Source organism: Narcine bancroftii, chromosome 1 (assembly GCF_036971445.1).
Source record: "Narcine bancroftii isolate sNarBan1 chromosome 1, sNarBan1.hap1, whole genome shotgun sequence".
Taxonomy (NCBI): Eukaryota; Metazoa; Chordata; class Chondrichthyes; order Torpediniformes; family Narcinidae; genus Narcine; species Narcine bancroftii.
In genome coordinates this window covers 157334286-157358402 of record NC_091469.1, presented here as the reverse complement: position 1 = coordinate 157358402, position 24117 = coordinate 157334286, and the positions used below count along the sequence as shown (strand labels likewise).

Below are 24117 nucleotides of genomic sequence, written 5' to 3'. Positions count from 1 at the left end.
CCACTAAGCAAGCAATAAAGAAAGGGAAATTAGAACATTAATGGTGTCACAGTTGCTGTAGCAGTTAGTGCAACACGGTTACAGTGCCAGCGATTGAGATTGGAGTTCGAATCCTGTGCTGTTTGTAAGGTGTTTGTATGTCCTCCCCACATCTGCGTGGGATTTCCCCGGGGCCTCCGGTTTCCTCCCACTGTTCAAAAACGCGCTGGTGGTTGTAGGTCAATTGGGTGGAATTGGGAGGCATGGTCTCATGGGCCGAAATGGCCTGTTACCGTGCTGTATATCTAAATTAAAATTTTTAATTTAACTCTAGGCCATGACAACACAGAAACAGGCCCTCCAGCCCATCTAGTCTGTGCCAAACTTTTATCCTGCCCAGTCCCACTGACCTGCATCCAGAATCTATCCCTCCATACCCCTCCTGTCCATGTACTGGTCCAAATTTTTCTTAAATGTCAAAATCGTGCCTGGATCCACCACTTCAGCTGGCAGCTCGTTCCACACTCTTACCGCTCTCTGCGTGATGAAGTTCCACCTAATGTTTCCTTTAAACATTTCGCTTCTTGCCTTTAACCCATGTCCTCTAGATATCTTACACAGAACTCCATGTTCTCTCTGAATAAATTCATGACCTCTCTCTTCATTCAAGGTTCTCTGACCTTTGGCAAAAGCTGTTCATTCTGTGGTGAAACCACTATTGAACATATTTGCATGTCATATATAAATACCATGACCTTTCCTGGTTGACCCTGGTCTCTCTGACCGGCTCGTGACTCCTCCTCCTTTCTTTCCCATAAAGGCTGTCACGCCACAAGCCTGCCCCCAGTTCGTGTCCAGGTCAGCGTGAGCAACCAACAGAGGGATCTTGTCCATCTCTTGTAAATAAAAGCCTTCAGTCTCGGCATCGTCAGTCTTTGTGTCACTGATCATGCATCAATTTTATTTGCAAGAATGTTTTTTGGAACACGGACAAAGACATGAAGTTGGATCACCTGGAAATCATCCCAAGAGAACTTAAGGCAGCCAACAAGTTCGCGCTCTGATGCTGCGGTTTCGAAAATTTCCTCACAGCCACCGTAGCAGCAATCCAGTTCCATCTGCTGCACTCAGACATCGGGCACAGGATCTACCGGATGGTCCGGGACTGCCCAACATACAGAGCCGCAATGGAGCATGGCACGAACTCCACTCACGTAGGCAGCGACCGGAGGAAACCTTCAATGACTTTGTCAGAGCTCTGCAGGAGCTCGCGAGGGACTGCAACTGCCAGGCTGATCAGAGATGCCTGTGTAGCAGGCATCTGCTCTGACTACGTGAGGCAGAGGCTTCTCAGACAGAGGCAACTGAGCCAAACTCAGATCATTGAGCTGGCGAACACTCTTGAGGTAGCCATCCAAAATGCCGAATTGTTCCCCAGTGAATGCACGGCCGTCTTGTGGGGAATACAGGGATCGCCATCTTGGGAAGTGGCATCACCAGCTTCGTCCTGCTCTGAACTGACCACCATTGCCATTAGCGACCACCCGAAGTGCTATTTCTGTGTGCAAACTAAGCACCTGAGGAAATGCTGCCCTGCCAGGAACTGCAGGAAGAAAGGACACTTCGCGAAGATCTGTAAGTCCAAACCAATTCTGAGATTCACCAGCTCCGTCATCTTTAACATAACATAACATAACATAACATAACAATTACAGCACGGAAACAGGCCATTAGGCCCTTCTAGTCCGCACTGAACCAAACACCCCTTTCTAGTACCACCTCCCTGCACAATGCCCATAACCCTCCATCTTCTTCTCATCCATATACCTGTCCAACCTTTTCTTAAATAATACAATTGACTGGAGGAGTCACGTGATGGAGTAGTGGCCGGACGGTGAACTCCAGCCCTCTCCAGAAAAGTCGGGAAAAACAAAGGAAAACACAAAGGCACAGAAATAAAAGTTAAAGAAAAGTGAGTATAAAGGTGGAAAGAAGATGGCGACAAAAAAAGAAAAATCGAAAGCAACGGTAAGAAGAGAGGAAGAGAAGACAATGGAGGAAGAAGGTGAAGGCCTTACCTGTTCAAAGAGGCCCGCGGTGGAGAGAGAAACCCGCTCCCTCAGGTCGGTAGATAGTGGACTACAAAAATGGCTCGCTGAGCCGAGTAAAAGTGTGCAACCGCGCATGAAAAAAAACACACCGACGGGAGGGGGGACCAGCTGGGGAGTCGATCTCCACAGCCGGCAACGACAGCTGCAGAACACCTGCAGCAAGAAGAGACCACAGAAGACAATGGAAACAAGAAAGAAGAGAAGAAAAGGGCAACAAAGAAACAACAGATGGCCAACCCAGAGGAAGAAGAAGAGAAAGAGGAAGAATACAGTGAAATAGAAGAAGAAGGGAAAGGCAAGATAAAGGATATACTTTCTCTATTAAAGGATACATGGAGTCATTTAAAGAATGGCAAGCGCAGGAATTTAATGATTTAAGAAGAAGAATAAACAACACAGAAGAGAAAATGAATAAAATAGATATGACCTTAACAGAAATGGGAAAGAAAATAGACAAGATGGAAGAGCGGGCAGTAGCAGCAGAAATGGAGGTAGAAGACTTAAAAAAGAAATTGGAGGAATCCAATAAAAAAGCGATAGAGACACAAGAACTGTTAGCTCAGAAACTAGATATAATGGAAAATTATAACAGAAGAAATAACATAAAGATAGTGGGCCTTAAGGAAGATGAAGAAGGCAAGAATATGAGGGAGTTTATAAAAGATTGGATCCCTAAGACCCTAGGATGTCCAGAACTACAGCAAGAAATGGAAATAGAAAGGGCACATAGAGTATTGGCCTCTAAACCACAACCACAACAAAAACCAAGATCTATTGTAGTAAAATTCCTAAGATATACTACAAGAGAAAAGGTACTGGAGAAGACAATGGAAAAAGTAAGAGAGGGCAACAAGCCACTGGAGTATAAAGGGCAAAAAATCTTCATTTATCCAGATATAAGTTTTGAACTCCTAAAGAAGAGAAAGGAGTTCAATACAGCAAAGGCGATTTTATGGAAGAAAGGGTATAAATTTGTACTAAAGCATCCAGCGGTATTGAAAATATTTATTCCAGGACAACAAAACAGACTATTCTCGGACCCAGAAGAAGCACGAAAATTTGCAGAACAATTACAAAAATAGACTGAGGGATGAAGACGGGTAATGAAAGTAAAAATGATCACGATTGATATGTATGTGGGTAAAGAGGTATAAGAGTGAATAGATACAATGTGCATACGTGAATGTATCTGTACTTAGAGGAAAATATAGATAGTATAGACAAGAATTAATAAGGGAAGGTAATGGAATAGAGAGAATAAGGAGGGAATTAAAAGAGTGACCTTTGTTACATATGAAAAGTGAAATCTTTTCTGGGGGGTGCTGGGTGGGGGGAAATAGCGGTCACTGCAAAATCAGTTGACGCTTGCGAGTGAATTCGCAAACCCAAATGGAGAGGGGAGATGTGGTTGTCCGACAAGGGATAAAGGACAACTCAGGAGGGGAAGGGGAGATTGGGGATAAAGAAGATATAAATAGGAGAATAAGGAAAATGTTGGATGTTGTAGGAATGTTGTCTTATAAAGAATTGAAAATAAGAAAACAGAAATGGAAAAGGAGGAAAGGTAATGATGGAAAAATGGAAAGAGAAGATAAACAAAGTATAAAATGGCTACGCTGAACTATATGACTTTAAATATTAATGGAATACATAACCAAATTAAAAGGAAGAAACTACTAAATTTACTGAAAAAGGAAAAAATTGATATAGCATTTGTCCAAGAAACACACTTAACTGAATTGGAGCACAAGAAATTAAAGAGAGATTGGGTAGGACATGTAACAGCAGCATCGTATAATTCAAAAGCAAGAGGAGTGGCTATATTAATTAGTAAAAATGTGCCATTTAAAATAGAAGAGGAAATAATAGATCCAGCAGGGAGATATGTTATGATAAAATGTCAGATATATTCGGAGTTTTGGAATCTACTTAATGTATATTCACCTAAGACAGAACAAGCTAAGAAAATGGTATTGGCATCAAGGAAAAAAGATGAACAAATTACATATAATCCAAAAGAAATTAAGGAAAACTTTAGAGAATTCTATGAACAATTATACCGAACCGAAAACGAGGGGAAAGAAGGGAAAATAGATGAATTTTTGACTAAAATTGAACTACCAAAACTACAAATAGAGGAACAAAATAAATTAACAGAACCATTTGGAATAGTAGAAATACAAGAGATAATAAAAAAATTACCAAATAATAAGACACCAGGAGAGGATGGATTTCCAATAGAATTCTACAAAACATTTAAAGACTTATTAATTCCGCCCCTCCTGGATGTAATCAACCAGATTGATGAAACACAAAGCTTACCAGATTCATGTAAAACAGCAATAATTACAGTAATACTAAAACAAGGGAAAGATCCACTCTCACCAGCGTCATATAGACCAATATCTTTGCTAAACACAGATTATAAGATAATAGCTAAACTATTAGCAAACAGATTAGCAGAACAGGTACCGAAAATGGTAAATTTAGACCAAACTGGATTTATCAAAAAAATACGCACAACAGACAATATTTGTAAATTTATTAACTTAATTCATGCAGTAGAAGGAAATAAAGCACCTGCAGTAGCAGTTGCTTTAGATGCAGAGAAGGCCTTTGACAGAGTAGAATGGAATTATTTGTTCAAAGTATTGCAAAAATTCAGTTTACCGGAGAAGTATGTTAATTGGATTAAAGCATTATATAAGGGACCGTTAGCGAAAGTGACAGTAAATGGACATGTATCAGAAAAGAAAAGAGTCCGGGGCAGGTAAGAAAACTTTTTAAAAAGTCTCTTACCAGGGTCTGCGGGGAGGAGTCGGCGTCGGAGGCGGCCATTGGTCGAGCCAGCGTACAGGAGAGTGTGACGGGAAGGTAAGGTCTTTTTAAAGACTCTTACTGGGGACAGAGCTTAGCAGTAGGGAGAGGAGAGGAGAGGAGAGGAGAGGAGAGGAGAAGGACAGAAAAGAAAAGAGTCCGGGGCAGGTAAGAAAACTTTTTTAAAAGTCTCTTACCAGGGTCTGCGGGGAGGAGTCGGCGTCGGAGGCGGCCATTGGTCGAGCCAGCGTACAGGAGAGTGTGACGGGAAGGTAAGGTCTTTTTAAAGACTCTTACTGGGGACAGGGCTTAGCAGTAGGGAGAGGAGAGGAGAGGAGAGGAGAGGAGAGGAGAGGAGAGGAGAGGAGAAGGACAGAAAAGAAAAGAGTCCGGGGCAGGTAAGAAAACTTTTTTAAAAGTCTCTTACCAGGGTCTGCGGGGAGGAGTCGGCGTCGGAGGCGGCCATTGGTCGAGCCAGCGTACAGGAGAGTGTGACGGGAAGGTAAGGTCTTTTTAAAGACTCTTACTGGGGACAGAGCTTAGCAGTAGGGAGAGGAGAGGAGAGGAAAGGAGAGGAGAGGAGAGGAGAGGAGAAGGACAGAAAAGAAAAGAGTCCGGGGCAGGTAAGAAAACTTTTTTAAAAGTCTCTTACCAGGGTCTGCGGGGAGGAGTCGGCGTCGGAGGCGGCCATTTGTCGAGCCAGCGTACAGGAGAGTGTGAAGGGGTTAATTGGTAAAAGACCAATAAATAAGAGGGACAGCGAGCGGCCCAGCGAGTGAGTGGCCCAGTGAAGGAGTGGGACTTCCAGGCTTTGGCTCATCAGGCTTCGGCAAAAGCAGGCGGAGAGAAAGCTAAGATAGTCTTCTTTACTTCTTCATTGGGGTAAGGGATGAGTGTTAAGGCTGTGTGTTGTCGGGAGTGCCGGATGTGGGAGGTCCTGGAGTCTTCCAGACTTCCGGATGTCCATATCTGCACTAGGTGTGTCGAGCTGCAGATTGTCAGGGACCGTGTTAGGGAACTAGAGCTGCAGCTCGATGACCTCAGGCTGGTTAGGGAAACAGAGGTAGTCATAGACAGGAGTTACAGCCAGGTGGTCACGCCAGGGCCACGGGAGGATGAAAGGTGGGTAACTGTTAGGAGAGGGACAAAAGAACGTAAGGTGCCAGAGACGAGCCCTGTGAATGTAACCCTCAGCAATAAGTATGCCTCTTTGAGCACTGTTGAGGGGGACATCAAGGTTGGGGGGAGTGACAGTGGCTGTGCCTCTGGCACGAGGTCGGCCCCTGTAGCTCAGAAAGGGAGGGAAAGGAAGAGGAGGGCAATTGTGGTAGGAGACTCCATAGTTAAGAGGACGGATAGGGGATTCTGCGGACGCAGCAAGGAGAACCGGATGGTGGCTTGTCTCCCTGGTGCCAGGGTCCGAGATGTTGCTGCTCGTGTCCCAGATATCCTAAAGTGGGAGGGACAGGAGCCAGAGGTCGTGGTACATGTAGGTACCAATGACATAGGGAGAATTAGAGAAGAGGTCCTAAAAAGTGAGTACAGGCAGTTAGGTAGGGAGTTAAAAAGAAGGACCGCAAAGGGGGTAATCTCTGGATTACTCCCTGTGCCACGTGACAGTGTGAATAGAAATAGGATGAGGTGGAGGATTAACACGTGGCTGAAGGGGTGGAGTAAGGGGCAGGGTTTTAAGTTTCTGGATAACTGGGACCTTTTTTGGGGGAGATGTGACCTGTACAGTAAGGACGGGTTACACTTAAATCCCAGGGGGACCAGAATCCTGGCAGAGGTATTTGCTAGGGCTACTCAGGATCCTTTAAACTAGAATGGTTGGGGGGAGGGAACAAAATAATACAGAGCAGTAAGGAGAAGGTTAGAATGCAAACAATGAAAGTTTGTAGTAAGTATTTGAATATGGATGGGCAGGTGATAGAGAAGGGAAATGCTCTGGAAGAAGATGAAGGGCAATTGGCAGGAAAAGTAAATAATGTTGTTCTTAAAGATGAGGGAAAACAGGGATTAAAAAATGGGAAATCCCTGAAATTCATATATTTTAATGCCAGGAGTATTGTAAAAAAGGAGGATGAGCTGAAGGTGTGGATTGATACTTGGAAGTATGATGTGGTAGCGATTAGTGAGACATGGTTGCAGGAGGGATGTGATTGGCAACTGAATATCCCTGGGTTTTGTTGTTTTAGGTGTGATAGAGTCGGAGGGGCAAGAGGAGGTGGGGTTGCATTGCTTGTCAGGGAAAATATTACAGCGGTGCCTAGGAAGGATAGATTAGAGGGCACATCCACGGAGGCTATTTGGGTGGAACTGAGGAGTAGGAAAGGAGAGGTTACACTTGTAGGGGTGTATTATAGACCACCCGGAGGGGACCGAGACCTAGAGGAGCAAATCTGTAGGGAGATAGTAGATATTTGTGATAAGCACAGGGTTGTAATTATGGGAGATTTTAATTTTCCACATATAGATTGGGAAACACATTCTGTGAAAGGACTGGATGGGTTAGAGTTTGTGAAATGTGTGCAAGATAGTTTTTTACAACAATATGTAGAGGTGCCGACCAGAGAAGGAGCAGTGTTAGATCTACTGTTGGCAAATGGGATGGGTCAAGTGACGGAGGTTAGTGTTGGCGAGCACTTCGGGTCCAGTGATCATAATGCCATCAGCTTCAATGTCATTATGGAAAGAGAGAAATCAGGGCCAAGGATTGAGGTTTTTGATTGGGGAAAAGCTAGATTTGAGGAGATGCGAAAGGACTTGCAGGGTGTGCATTGGGACAATTTGTTTTATGGGCAGGATGTAGTAGAGAGATGGAAGTCTTTTAAAGATCAGATTTTCAGAGTGCAAAAGTTTTATGTTCCTGTTAGGTTAAAAGGAGGAGCAAAAGGTTTGAGAGAGCCGTGGTTTTCAAGGAATATTGGAAACTTGGTTCGAAGAAAAAGGGAGGCGTACATTAGATATAAGAAGCATGGAGTTAAGGAGATGTTTGAAAGATACATTAAATGTAAGAGGAATCTTAAGAGAGGAATTAGGAAAGCTAAAAGAAGGTACGAGAAAACTATGGCAAGCAGGGTGAAAACTAATCCAAAAGAGTTCTACAAATATGTTAATGGTAAGAGGAAAGCTAGAGACAAAATTGGTCCCTTAGAAAATCAGAGTGGAAAACTGTGTGTGGAACCTAGAGAAATGGGGGAAATATTGAACAGTTTCTTTTCTTCGGTATTCACTAAGGAGAAGGATATTGGGAGATGTGGGATAAAAAAAGCAAATTGGGTAAATATGGGGAATATAGAGATTACAAAAGGTGTAGTTTTAAGGCTTTTGAAGAATATAAAGGTGGATAAGTCTCCGGGACCAGACGGGATCTTCCCCAGGACATTGAGAGAAGTGAAGGAGGAAATAGCAGAGGCTCTGGCGGTAATTTTTCAAATGTCATTAGATATGGGGATAGTGCCGGAGGATTGGCGCATTGCGCATGTGGTTCCGTTATTTAAAAAGGGTTCAAGGAGGAAGCCTGGCAACTATCGGCCTGTAAGTTTGACGTCTGTGGTAGGTAAATTAATGGAGAAAATTCTTAGAGATAGTACTTATAAACATCTGGATAGACAGGGTCTGATCAGGAGCACTCTACATGGATTTGTGGGAGGAAGGTCATGTTTGACCAATCTGATTGAATTTTTTGAAGAGGTGACTAGGAATGTGGATGAGGGTAGCGCAGTGGATGTTGTCTAAATGGACTTCAGTAAGGCCTTCGATAAGGTACCACATGGAAGGTTAGTTAGGAAGGTGCAGTCTTTAGGTATAAATTTTGAGATAGTCAAATGGATTGAACATTGGCTGAAAGGGAGAGGCCAGAGAGTGGTCGTGGATAATTGTCTGTCAGGTTGGAGGCCGGTGACCAGTGGTGTGCCTCAAGGATCTGTATTGGGCCCATTGTTGTTCATTATATACATTAATGATCTAGATGATGGGGTGGTGAATTGGATTAGTAAATATGCAGACGATACTAAGATAGGTGGAATAGTGGATAATGAAGAAGGTTTTCAAAGATTGCAGAGGGATTTGGGCTGCTTAGAAAAGTGGGCTGAAAAATGGCAGATGGAATTTAATGCTGATAAGTGTGAGGTGCTTCATTTTGGTAAGAAGAATCAGAATAGGACATATGTGGTAAATGGGAGAGTATTGAGGAATACAGAAGAGCAGAAAGATTTAGGAGTAACGGTACATCGTTCCCTGAAGGTAGAAACTCACGTGAATAGGGTGGTGAAGAAGGCTTTTAGTATGCTGGCCTTTATCAATCATTGCATGGAATATAGGAGTTGGGAGGTGATGTTGAGATTGTATAAGACGTTGGTGCGGCCTAATTTGGAGTTCAGTGTGCAGTTCTGGTCGCCTAATTATAGGAAGGATATAAACAGAGTGGAGAGAGTGCAGAGAAGGTTTACCAGAATGTTGCCTGGGTTTAAGCATCTGGAGTATAGGGAGAGATTGGACAGATTAGGTCTTTATTCTTTGGAGCGTAGAAGGTTGAGAGGGGATTTGATAGAAGTATTTAAGATTATGAAAGGGATAGACAAAATGGATGTGGATAGACTATTTCCGTTAAGAGGAGGAAAGTTTAAAACAAGAGGACATGAGTTAAGAATTAAGGGGCAGAGGTTTAGAGGTAACATGAGGGGGAACTTCTTTACTCAGAGAGTGGTAGCTGTGTGGAATGATCTTCCGGGAGAAATAGTGGCGGCGGAGTCAATTGTATTATTTAAGAAAAGGTTGGACAGGTATATGGATGAGAAGAAGATGGAGGGTTATGGGCATTGTGCAGGGAGGTGGGACTAGAAAGGGGTGTTTGGTTCGGTGCGGACTAGAAGGGCCTAATGGCCTGTTTCCGTGCTGTAATTGTTATGTTATGTTAAAGCAATTTAACTTAAGCAGGTCAACGCGGCAGGGATGCCCACTATCACCTTTATTGTTTGCGCTAGCTATAGAACCACTAGCAGAATTGATAAGAAAAGATAATAATATAAAAGGAATAAAAATAAAAGACAGGGAATATAAAATCAGTCTATTTGCGGATGATGTTATAGTGTACTTAACAGAACCAGAACTATCAATAAAAGAATTATATAAGAAATTGAAGGAATATGGAGAAGTGTCGGGTTACAAGATAAACGTAAATAAAAGTGAAACAATGCCTATGAATAATGCGGATTTCTCAAAATTTAAGAAGGAATCTCCATTCAGATGGCAAATGCAGGCAATAAGATACCTAGGTGTACAAATAAACAGAAATCTAGGACAATTATATAAACTCAATTATAATCCACTAATGAAAAAATTACAGGACGATTTAGAGCATTGGAAAGATCTACCACTAACACTGATAGGAAGGATAAACTGTATTAAAATGAACATTTTTCCAAGGATATTATACTTATTTCAGACATTGCCAATACAACTGACAGAAAAATTCTTCAAAGAGTTAAAGAAAATAATAAGGAAATTTTTATGGAGAGGGGGGAAACCGGGGATAGCACTAGATAAATTAACAGAATGGTATAAACAAGGAGGCTTACAATTGCCAAACTTTAAAAATTATTATAGAGCCGCACAATTAAGATACCTATCAGATTTTTATCAAACAAGGGAAAAACTGGATGAGATTAGAATTAGATAAAATAGGGGAAAAGATACCTGAACACATATTATATAAATGGGATGAAAAATTGGTACAACATTGAACTTCTCCAGTATTACATCATCTCCTCCACATTTGGAAGAAGATTCATGTAGAAAGAAATAAAACAAATTATCAATTACCAAAACTAATATTGACACAAAATAAGCTACTCCCTTTTACAATAGATAACTTTTCCTTTAGAGAATGGGAAAAAAAGGGATTAAAAGAATAGAAAATTGTTTTTCAAGAAGTAGATTCTTATCCTTTGAACAAATGAGAGATAAGTACAATATAACTGGAGATACAGCGCTGGCATATTACCAACTGAGATCCTACTTGAAGGATAAATTAGGAAGCAATTTGAGTTTACCAGAGGGAAGTAACCTTGAATATGTGATTACAGATACAATGTTAATCAAAAGATTTATAACAAATATGTATATTAAACTGCAAGAAAAGGAGAATGAGGAAACAAATGGTAAAACTAAACAAAAATGGGAACAAGATTTAAATATAAAGATAAAAAAGGAAACATGGGAGAAATTATGTTCTGGAACGATGAGAAATACAATAAATACGAGGCTACGTATGATACAATATAATTGGTTACACAGACTATACATTACACCGCAAAAGTTAAATAAATGGGACCCAACAGTATCTGATAGATGTTTTCGATGTAAAAAAGAAATGGGAACAACAATTCATGCAATCTGGACATGTGAGAGAGTAGAAAAATTTTGGGATGATCTCAATCAGACATTAAATAAAATAACAGAAAACAATATACCAAAGAATCCAGAGATCTTTCTCCTAAGCAACATAAAAAACAAAGAATTTGGAATTGACTTGGAGGATGCACAAAAAAGATTTGTTAAGATAGCCCTAGCCGTAGCAAAAAAATGTATCATGTCAACCTGGAAATTGGAAGATAATTTGAAAATACAACAATGGTATATAGAAATGAATAAATGTATTCCATTAGAAAAAATAACATATAGTTTAAGAAATAATATTGAAATATTCGAACAAATATGGGAACCTTACATTAAATACAATAGCGAAAACCTACCGGGGACAAACATTACCTAAGTTGATGGAAGGAGAAGGAAAGAAAAGAATGGACTCAGTAGAATTTCTGGTGTATTTTTGTTGAATGACAACATTGTCTGACTGGTTTAATGCAACCTAGATTGTATACCTAAAATGGATGAGAGGGGGGGTGTGGGGGGGGTGGCTTGGGAGGAGGGGGGGGAGAAAAAGTCACTGTATATGTGTGAAAAAGAAAAAGTGTATATCATGGCTAATGTGATTTATGGTGTGAAAAATAAAAAATAAAAAAAAAATAATACAATTGACTCCGCCGCCACTATTTCTCCCGGAAGATCATTCCACACGGCTACCACTCTCTGAGTAAAGAAGTTCCCCCTCATGTTACCTCTAAACCTCTGCCCCTTAATTCTTAACTCATGTCCTCTTGTTTTAATCTTTCCTCCTCTTAACGGAAATAGTCTATCCACATCCACTCTGTCTATCCCTTTCATAATCTTAAATACGTCTATCAAATCCCCTCTCAACCTTCTACGCTCCAAAGAGTAAAGACCTAATCTGTCCAATCTCTCCCTATACTCTAGATGCTTAAACCCAGGTAACATTCTGGTAAACCTTCTCTGCACTCTCTCCACTCTGTTTATATCCTTCCTATAATTAGGCGACCAGAACTGCACACAGAACTCCAAATTAGGCCGCACCAACGTCTTCTACAATCTCAACATCACCTCCCAACTCCTATATTCCATGCAATGATTGATAAAGGCCAGCATACTAAAAGCCTTCTTCACCACCCTATTCACGTGAGTTTCTACCTTCAGGGAACTATGTACCATTACTCCTAAATCTTTCTGCTCTTCTGTATTCCTCAATGCTCTCCCATTTACCACGTATGTCCTATTCTGATTCTTCTTACCAAAATGAAGCACCTCACACTTATCAGCATTAAATTCCATCTGCCATTTTTCAGCTCACTTTTCTAAGCAGCCCAAATCCCTCTGCAATCCTTGAAAACCTTCTTCATTATCCACTATTCCACCTATCTTAGTATCGTCTGCATATTTACTAATCCAATTCACCACCCCATCATCTAGATCATTAATGTATATAATGAACAACAATGGGCCCAATACAGATCCTTGAGGCACACCACTGGTCACCGGCCTCCAACCTGACAGACAATTATCCACTACCACTCTCTGGCCTCTCCCTTTCAGCCAATGTTTAATCCATTTGACTATCTTAAAATTTATACCTAAAGACTGCACCTTCCTAACTAACCTTCCATGTGGTACCTTATCGAAGGCCTTACTGAAGTCCATATAGACAACATCCACTGCGCTACCCTCATCCACATTCCTAGTCACCTCTTCAAAAAATTCAATCAGATTGGTCAAACATGACCTTCCTCCCACAAATCCATGTAGAGTGCTCCTGATCAGACCCTGTCTATCCAGATGTTTATAAGTACTATCTCTAAGAATTTTCTTCATTAATTTACCTACCACAGACGTCAAACTTACAGGCCGATAGTTGCCAGGCTTCCTCCTTGAACCCTTTTTAAATAACGGAACCACATGCGCAATGCGCCAATCCTCCGGCACTATCCCCATATCTAATGACATTTGGAAAATTACCGCCAGAGCCTCTGCTATTTCCTCCTTCACTTCTCTCAATGTCCTGGGGAAGATCCCGTCTGGTCCCGGAGACTTATCCACCTTTATATTCTTCAAAAGCCTTAAAACTACACCTTTTGTAATCTCTGTATTCCCCATATTTACCCAATTTGCTTTTTTTATCTCACATCTCCCAATATCCTTCTCCTTAATGAATACCGAAGAAAAGAAACTGTTCAATATCTCCCCCATTTCTCTTGGCTCCACACACAGTTTTCCGCTCTGATTTTCTAAGGGACCAATTTTGTCTCTAGCTTTCCTCTTACCATTAACATATTTGTAGAACTCTTTTGGATTAGTTTTCACCCTGCTTTCCATAGTTTTCTCGTACCTTCTTTTAGCTTCCCTAATTCCTCTCTTAAGATTCCTCTTACATTCAATGTATCTTTCAAACATTTCCTTAACTCCATGCTTCTTATATCTAATGTACGCCTCCCTTTTTCTTCGAACCAAGTTTCCAATATTCCTTGAAAACCACGGCTCTCTCAAACCTTTTGCCCCTCCTTTTAACCTAACAGGAACATAAAGCTTTTGCACTCTCAAAATCTGATCTTTAAAAGACTTCCATCTCTCTACTACATCCTGCCCATAAAACAAATTTTCCCAATGCACACCCTGCAAGTCCTTTCGCATCTCCTCAAATCTAGCTTTTCCCCAATCAAAAACCTCAATCCTTGGCCCTGATTTCTCTCTTTCCATAATGACATTGAAGCTGATGGTATTATGATCACTGGACCCGAAGTGCTCGCCAACACTAACCTCCGTCACTTGACCCATCCCATTTGCCAACAGTAGATCTAACACTGCTCCTTCTCTGGTCGGCACCTCTACATATTGTTGTAAAAAACTATCTTGCACACATTTCACAAACTCTAACCCATCCAGTCCTTTCACAGAATACCAATCTATATGTGGAAAATTAAAATCTCCCATAATTACAACCCTGTGCTTATCACAAATATCTACTATCTCCCTACAGATTTGCTCCTCTAGGTCTCGGTCCCCTCTGGGTGGTCTATAATACACCCCTACAAGTGTAACCTCTCCTTTCCTACTCCTCAGTTCCACCCAAATAGCCTCCGTGGATGTGCCCTCTAATCTATCCTTCCTAGGCACCGCTGTAATATTTTCCCTGACAAGCAATGCAACCCCACCTCCTCTTGCCCCTCCGACTCTATCACACCTAAAACAACGAAACCCAGGGATATTCAGTTGCCAATCACATCCCTCCTGCCACCATCTTTGATGATGTCACATCCACCGTCACTTCTGGGGACCTGGGACAGCCATGAAAACTACTGGTTTAGGGGGAATATCTTCACACAGAGAGTGGCGGGGGGGGGGGAGGGGCAGTGTGGGAGTGTGGAATGAGCTGCCAGCTGAGGTGGTGAATGTGAGCTCACTTTTAACATTTAAGATGAATTTGGACAGGTCCATAGATGGGAGGGGAATGGAGGGCTATAGACTGGGTACAGGTCAGTGGAACTAGGGAAAATTATAGTTCGGCACAGACTAAGAAGGGCTGAAGGAGTCTGTTTCTGTGCTGAAGAAGCAAGGGAAGAAGGCCACAGAGGAGGAGAAGGAAGGAATTAACCTGTTGCAAGCAGCTATCTGGAGCAGACATTTAACACTGAGGAAAGCTGAGAACCTGGTAAGGAAGCGTAGGTAGGAGGAGCAGATAAGAACAAGCTTCTATGTAGATCCTTTCAAGTTTGCGAAGGGTCTCTTTACAGAGGAGAAGATTAAAGGTTTCTCAGTGTCAAGGGCAGAACTGGAAAAACACCTGGAAAAGTTCAACCCAGACAGTCAATGCCACAATGAGATCACCATTCAACCAATCCATTCACCAGAACACCAACTGGATATCAGCCCACCTAGATGGGCTAAATTGTACATCGAGCTGGGAATGCATCAGTCTCAGGTCCCAATGCAGTGACATACAGGCTCTGTATGTCCTGTAGTTCCTCTGGAGGCTCATGCAGGAAGTGTGGTGAAACCAGGTGATATCAACATCCTGGCAGAGAATGGGAGGGATTCTGATCCCAAAAGAAAAGGGTTCATCAGAAATTAGCCAATTCTGCCAGATCAGTCTCCTGAACCTCAGGGCAAAATTTTCCTTAGCGTGGTAGCTCATAGGTTGTCAAGATATCTGCAAAGGAACCATCTGATTGATACATCAATCCTGAAATCAGGGATCTCGCGCTTCTCTGGCTGTCCGGAACATGCTTGTACTATCTGGCATTAGATCTGTGTCACCAAGAAGGAGGGAACATATCTTCATGTGATGTTCCTGGACCTCACCAACACCTTCAGCTCAGTCCCTTATAACCTCCTCTGGACTGCTTCTGACTTCTTCAGGGTCCCAGTGGCCCTCACAAACCTCATTAAGGCAGCTATATTTGACCACAGCAGACTACACCATGGTGTGGCAATATCTGGAGGTGGGAATCATGGCTGGTTGTACCATCTCCCCAACAGCCTTCACCATGGCCATGAAGGTGATCATTAGAGCAGCTTGATGGGTGGTTGGAGGGCAGCGCATGGGATCTGGCTTGAGGCTGCTGCCTATCAGAGCATAGATGGACAATCTGACGCACTGACCACAACCAAGGCTTGTACTGTATGCCCGTTGAGGAAGCTTCATGAGAATGTCGAGCAGGTTCAGGTGAAGATCAAGCTGAGCAAGTCCAGAAGCATCTCCATCATCAAGGAGAAGCTGGTAGATCAACACTTCTACATGGGCAATGAGACAATTCCAACAATCTTTGAAAAACCAGTGAAAAGCTTAGGTCAGTGGTTTAATGCATCCCTCAAAGAAGATACTTCATATCAGGAAGGATGTTGTCATTGTCAGGACCGCACTACCTGGCAAGTTTTAAAATATTTTATTTATAGATGCCATACTATCAATTACATTACATGCATTTCATTCACAATTAATCATATGTGGCTTTTACAAGTTTAAAAATGAAAATAGAAAGAAACGAAAAAAGAAGCCCCCACTTAATCCCCCAGAAACCCTAAGAAAAAGAAAAATGACCTAAGCCCCACCCCCCCATCAAAAATGGAAAAAAATTTAAAAGAAAAAATGGAATGGATATTTTTTTTAAAGTTCCAGAAATATTGCTTAAACTAACACGTTAGAGCAAATTCAAATATATAAATCTTATGTTTTAAATTAATTCTAAATATTAAATTTCAATATATCCAATATTCATCCATTAGATCAATTAAGAATCTTCTATCTCTTCCATCATGCAATTTAAAATTCCGTGTTGAATCAATTCTTGAAAGTAAAATAGAACATCAATACAACTCCATTCATAGACATATTCTTCTTTCTTCTTTGGCTTGGCTTCGCGGACGAAGATTTATGGAGGGGTAAATGTCCACGTCAGCTTGTGGCTGACAAGTCCGATGCGGGACAGGCAGACACGGTTGCAGCGGTTGCAAGGAAAATGGGGTTATAGTAGAACTCCCCCTGTTGGTGCTAAAAAAACATAGCACCACCCTCCCCCCCTCTCCCAACCCTCCCCCAGTTAAGCAGGATGTGGCTCATTCCCACAAACGAGCCCAGGAACAGCGGCTGATGGACTCCGGCACCCTTCACCTCCCAGGTGCTACATCAGAACAAAGTCTCTACTTCACTCATCCATTACCTCATTCCAATTAATTCCCTCTCATTTTCTTGGCCTATTAAAGGCAAAGTCTAATGCCTGATGGAAATCCATAAAAAAGGTATTTTTGCCGTCCGGTAATACAATCTTCACTGTCACTGGGTAACAAAACGTAAACTTGTATCCTTTTTCCCAAAGATTTTCCTTGACTTAATTAAACTGTCTCCTCATAGCCAACAACTGTGTAGATAAAGTTGGGAGTGCGAGGAAAGATGCACCGAGAAGCTGTTAAAGATCTCACCAGACCTGCTGAAAAGGGTAGTCAATGGCTCTGGATGAGGAGAAAGGATTCAACCTGGGCATCCAAGTGAGTGAATGGCACCTAGGGGATGAATCCAGGACTCATTGCTGATCCCTCCAGAGGAGTCGTGGGTCTATCAGCGAAACACTGAGGAAAGAGGGCACCCACTGATAACCCAGAAGATCCCACCACTCACTTGACTACCCTGAAGAGACTAGGCAGTAGGTCTCAGGAGGCCCATAAAGAGATATTAACATCTAGTCCTTACACAACATACCTGGTTCTACAGTTCTAACCCGTGCAAATGGAGCTATCAGGGAGATGGCACATCTCATGAGATGAACACTTCACAAACCTGGTTGCCATTTCGACTAATCTACCTTGACAGTGACACAAGGTCAAAGAATAAATAATAATAATAAACTCTCTCCAGTGTCTGAACTTAGTCTCCACCCCTTGAGTTCAACCTCAACTCACCATTCCAACTCTGGCCCACTCACACTTGCCCTTCTCACCTACTTAAACTGTCCTGCTCTCGGACATTCTCACTCCAACTCCCACGCGCTGCAAAAGGGAGTTGCCGCGAGAGTACGTAAAAGAATACTCAACTGTAGTTCTTCATTTAAATTTTTAATTTAAACAGTACAGCACTGTGGAAGCCTCTTCAGGGCCATGAAACCCATGCTGTCAATTACACCCAATTAACCTACACCTCACATGTTTCGGAGGTTGGGAGGAAATTGCAGCATGTGGTGAAAACAGTCAACCAAATTATAACACCTAAGGCGTGATCCTACACAGTTTCCATTGGAAACCCATTTTATCTCATGCAGTTAATCATTTAATTCACACAGTGAAAACCGAGTGCTACTCCTCACGACAAGGTACTTACGTTTAGCGGAGACACCCAGGGCAACGGCACAAAGCAAAATGCACAGCATTCTTCTCTTTCAGTGAGTTCTCAAATATCACTGACCCTTCTTCTGCTTTGATGGAACTGATTTCTGCTGAGTTCTGCCTTTAAATATCATTTGGGCTTGAAGAATCTTGCAAGTTCAGATGGTTCAGATGAGGAAGTTTATTTTGACACATTGCGTTTCCGTCGCCCATCCCTCATCATTGGAGGAGTAACATGGAATTGCACAACTGCAGCCATAGTTTCAGATACTGGCTGCTCTTTTGTCCACGGTGCATTGCAAAGGGGCTATCGATATTCCAAGACAAAACCATACATTGCTTATAGCCTATCTTGAAAGAATTTTCAAGAATTCTCAGTGCTGCTAAACTGTAGAACTGATCTCTCTCTCTCTCTCTCTCCCTCTCTCTCACTCACTCAGAGAAAACCAACTGCGACAGCCAACTGCGTTCAGACAGACTGTGGCTCCAGACCTAATCTTCTGAGTCCATTCACCTGTTGCTATCCAAAACAATAATCCATTACTCCACAGCAAGTCCAATGAACACCTACTTGTGAAGTCTCTATATGCATTCTTCAAAGTTTTTGCAAAGGCACTCGGAGCCTGAACTGTCTGGCTTGAGCAGAGCTCTGGCATTTTAAATGAGATCTGTTTTGAAGTATTTGTATGTGACCTACTCTACAAAACCTGCCACAATTTCTCTCCTTTTAAAACATATCTATATACAATATAAAATCTATCATAATCCTTCACAGTGGTAGCTGCTGTGCATTGGCAAAAGCCATTTTCAAGTCACCAAGTCAAATTTATTGTCATCTGAACATACAAGTACAACCCGAGGAAGCAGTGTTCTCCAATCTGCGATGCAAAGCAGATGTAAACTCATAAACAGACAAACAATACGTATGCAGGATTAGTATTCATCTATACAAATAAATGTTGTTTCATGAATATGAGAGTGTCAGATGGTGAGTGTGAGCAGTTCCTTTGGTCGTTCAGTGATCTTAGTACCCGTAGGAAGAAGCTGCTCCTCAGCCTGGTGGTACTGGCTCTGATCCTCCTGTATCTCTTCCCCGACGGGAGCAGCTGAAAGATGCTGAGTGCAGGGTGGAAGGGTCCTCATTGTGACCTCTTTAGACAATGATCCTGGTAGATCACCTTGATGGTGGTGGTGGAGGGGGGTGGTGGGGGGATGTTGGGGGCGGGGAGGGAAACTCCAGTAATCCTCCCTGCCATTCTTATGATCCTTCGGATTTTCCTCGGCTCCATTTCTCTGCAACAACAGAACTACGTTGTGATGCAGCCGGCCTGGATGCTCTCGATAGAGCTCCTGTAGAAGGTTGTCATAATGGTGGCCGGTAGCCTTGCCCACTTCAGTCTTCTCAGGAAGTGCAGTCTTTGTTGCACCTTCCTGATAAGTGAGGAGATGTTGAGTGTCCATGATAGGTCACTAGCAAAGTGAACTCCAAGGAACTCGGTGCTCTCCACTCTCTCCACAGCAGAGTTGTTGATGTGTAGTGAAAGGTGGTTGTTTCTGGTCCTATTTACTGGGGGGGAAAAAAACCAGTGCATCAGCACCTCCCAGAAATGCAGTGGAAGAAAGTCATTCTCGAACCCAAGGACTGATCAAGAAGAGTCTTGTGTGCAGTTATTTCTGAGGGGAACTGCTGTGGACTGGCCTGGGTCCCACTGAACTCTTCAGAACAATTTGCAGTGCTATGTGCCTTTAATCATGTGTACATGGTGGCAGAAGGAAGTAGCCAGGAAGAATACGTGGCTGTGGAAGGAAGTCTGGGTGAGTACATTCTTATTGAGGTTGAGAACAGCAGGAGTACGAAGAGGAAGCAGCGAGCTCACAAATGGGAAGTCCTTATATCACTTGCATGCAAGAATTACACTTTGCTTCATTGAGCACCTTCACTCTGTCTGTTGCAATAGAGGGGATCTCCCAATGGCAATCCATTTTCCCGCCCCATTGCCATTCCAACATGCAGTGCCAGACTGAGACCATGTGCAAATGGGAGGGACAACATCTCATAATGCCATCTGGTTGGAAGGTCCCCAGAGGGGAATAACACTGAATGTTTCAGTTTCTGTGAGCTTGCCCTCATCTCTCCCCCTTCCCTTATCCCTCTGTCTCCATTCCTCCACCTCTGCATCCACAGAGAAACCCTATCTCCGATCAATTCTCACCTTTCCCCTCTTGTCCTCCATGTCTGATTATCACCATTTTTCTGTTGGCCAGTGCCCCTTCCCCTGCCCTTCTCGCCTAGCCTTTAAATTCAGACACCTTCCTGCTTTTTGCCCATACCTTGAACAAGGTCGCAGACCTGAAATGTTGGTTATGCAGGCCGTTTGGAGTTTGTACATTCTCCCCAGGCCTGCATGGGTTTTTCCTGAGCACTCCAGTTTCCTCCTACCCTTCAGAATGTAAAGGGGTTGTAGATCAATTGGGTGTAATTGGGCGGCATGGGCTGAAAGGGCCTGTTACTGTGCCTCGGGGATTTGCGGAAAGTCCGGGATCTGAGATTGAACAAAATGTCTAACTTGTAAATATCTAAAAAAAAATGCGTGTTTGCTGAATTAAATTTTACCACTGCTTTTTCTTAAGAAGCAAAATTATTTTGAATAAAAGGGTCTTTGAAACATTTAATGCCCAATCTGTGCCAATCATTAAAAGATGTATCCTGCAACAAGGGTAGAAAAAGGCTATAAAAGGTCGAGCAAGGGAAAAATTCTGAAATCCAAAATAACCTAAATTGCACCCATATTCTCAAACTATGTTTAAATATCATATTATCAGTTAACTTAAATAAAGAGGAAAATAAAAAGGACCCTAAAATTGCCAATAAAGAAGTATTCTTTGTAAAATATCATTCCATTTCTACCCTTGAAGAGCGGTCAACCAAATTATCCAAATGTAACAGAAGAATTAACTGAAAAGAATAGTGACTGCTCAATAATATAATCTAAAATTAGGAAACACCAATCTCCCATTGCTTTTATTTTTTTGAAGATGAGCTTTATTTATGCAAGGGCGTTTCCCCTATAGGAAGATATAAGCGAGTCAAGTGAATCACAAGATTTATGGATGAAAATTGGGACGGATTGAAAGAGGTACAAAAATGTAGGTAAAATGTTCATTTTAATAGAGTTAATACCAACCGATCATTGAAAATGATAAAGGCAACTATCTCGATAATTAATAATTTAACCTGATTAAATAGGGTGGAAATGTTTTCCTTAAAAATATGTTTGTAGTTCTTAGTAGTTGTGACGTTGAGATAAGTACATTGATTCTGCACAATCTTGAAAGGAAAATTAGAATGACTTGATATAAAACCAGGTAAAGGTGAAAGTTCACTTTTATGCAGATTCAACGTATACCCAGAAAACAGATTAATATGAGAAATCAAAGCCTGTCTACTTGGTAAAGAAACCCCTGGATTAGAAACAAAAAGCAAACAATCATTTGCGTATAAGGAAACCTTTAGTTCATTGCCATCTCTACCTTCATGAAGAGCAATTGTTAAAGGCTCCAATACCAAGTCAAAAAGTAATGGACTTAAAGAAGAATCCTGATGAAGATTAAAAGGTTTTGACTTTTGTAGATTAGTAGGAATTGAGGCAGTGGGACATAGATATAATAATTTAATCCATTTAATAAAACATGGCCCAAATTTACATTTTTCCAAAGTAGCAAATAAATAACCCCATTCCACCTGATCAAAAGCTTTCTCTACATCTAAAGAGAACACACATTCAGGGGTGGGAGTGGGAGGTAAATATAAAATATTCAATAAATGATGTATTGTAGAGAGGTCACTACTGCTAAAGCCAGGTCATAGCTCACGGTTGTAGCTCCTGGGCTTTAGCTCGAAATTTGCAGAGGAAAGATGACAGATGTGCCAGTAGAGTGTATTCAACACTGAGTTTATTCAGGGGCAGCTCTGCCTTTTATAGTGAGCTCGGCCATATCACCACCAGGGCGTGGCTTGAGTGGGCCGGCCACTGATTGGTCAGTCCCAGCATCTGGGCCACAATTAGGCCCCCTGGGATCTGCTGGCGGTAGTTGGCCAGTTTCGCCAGTCCACCGGCGGCCTAAGGAAACGGGCATCTCAGCCCATGCAAGCTCTCGCCGGTCACTGCATTTGATGGCCATTCCCAGGGGGCCCAATCTGGGCCCGAATGCTGGAACTGACCAATCAGTGGCCAGCCCACTCAAGCCACATCCCGATGGCGATGCGGCCGAGCTCACTATGAAAGGCAGAGCTACAGTATATTAAAATAAGAATAATGGTTTTTAATCAAATCAGTTTGATCTTCCAAAATGATTAATGGTAAAATATTCTTCAGTTTATGGGCCAATATTTTAATCAAGATTTACTTAATCAAGATTAAGTAAAGAGATAGGCCTATATGAAGCACATTCAATTGGATCCTTCCCCTTTATTCAGAAAAAGAAATACAAGTTTCATTAAAAGGTAAAGGAAGATTCCCTTGTTTAAATGAATCATTAAGCAAAGAACTTAATTGAAACACTAGCAATTTGGAAAAGGATTTATAAAATTCCACAGGGCATCAATCAGGGCCAGGAGATTTACCAAATTGCAGAGAAGAAATCGCAAGAAGTATTTCCTCTTGAGAGATAGATGCCTCCAAACTCGTACGTTTATTCTGAGAAACTGTAGGCAGATTAAGGTGGCCCAGAAAATCCAACCTTGAAGTATTATCGTTATTAGACTCAGAAGTATACAATCTAGAATAGAATGCCCTAAAAGTATCATTTATTTTAAAATGATCAGTAGCCTCTGTACCATCTTCCACCCGAATCTTAATAATTTGTCTCTGAGCAGCCATTCCTTTCAGTTGGCTTTGCCAAAAGCTTACCAGACTTTTCACCATGGATGTAGAACTCTTACTCCTCAAGAGTTGCTGGTCAATGGAATAAGTAGAAAGATCAACTCTCCTTTTATACAAATCAGATTTTTATCTTATTCGTACAGTAAATCAATCTGTTTGACCTGATTGACCACATCTAACCTTTCCTTATTAGTCTTCCTCTTTACATAAACGGTGTAAGAAATAATTTGACCTCTAAGATTCACTTTCATAATATCCCAGATAATCAAGTTAGAAACTAGGGGGGTGGGGGCGTGGCAAGATGGCGTAGAGGACAGACATGGAATCCCACCCTTCCTTAGCTAGTTTTTTAAGTACCCATTTTAAAAGTTTATAAAAGTGATTAAAAGTTGTATTTTTACTTTTTGAAACATTAGTGGGCTATAATGGCTACTAATGTAAAAAAACCGAAAACTCAATTGCAGAAGAAACTACCTTTTAAGAGCATTGAAGAATTGAGGCCTACCTGCTTAAATGAAGCCACGGAGTCGACTTCCGGAATTCCCAAGGCACAGAGGACCCCTGCCCGGCTAAGTATGATGCCAGCGCCGATCCTGCCTCTGCAAGATGGCGCCGTCACGTCGACGAGCTCGGCCAGTGCCGAACCGCGCGCCCGTGACGTATGGCGCATGGGTGACCCAGCCAAGAGAGGAGCCCTTGAGCCCGCGCTGCGGTCGGGTGGGTAGAGTGGCGCCAGAAGACACACCTGCGCAGTCCCTGGCCTTATCGGGCATGCGCGGTGCCTCCAGGGTTCGGGAGCTGTTTGATTGGGTGTGGGTTGTGGGGGGGGCCCGAGCGGCGGTGTCCCGATGTGGTCGGGGTGCCATTGTCGGGTGTTCAAACCCACAGCTGCACCGGAAAGGGTCCGACAACATTTTGAAGAGGAAGAAGACTTACCTCTACTGGGCAGCATGCAAGAGCAACTGGAAGTGGAGACTAGAGAAGGTAGGCCTCAAAAAGAGGCACTGGAATCTGGAATGGAGTCTTATGTGTGCTGTTTTGGAAGGGATTGCTTATCAAATGAATAATATGTTTAAACAAATGACTTGAGGATTTTTGGA

At 42.3% G+C, this 24117-nt stretch overlaps 1 protein-coding gene across 1 annotated transcript in view; it reads right to left on the bottom strand.

Moving 5' to 3' along the window:
• Window positions 1-18215, bottom strand: part of LOC138751965 (uncharacterized) — a 36900-nt gene extending 18685 nt beyond the window's left edge. Inside the window, exon 1 of the mRNA XM_069915080.1 lies at window positions 18130-18215. The gene's annotated coding sequence lies outside the window, so the exon portion shown is untranslated. The remainder of the gene's footprint in view (window positions 1-18129) is intronic.
• Between the last annotated feature and the right edge of the window lie 5902 nt (window positions 18216-24117).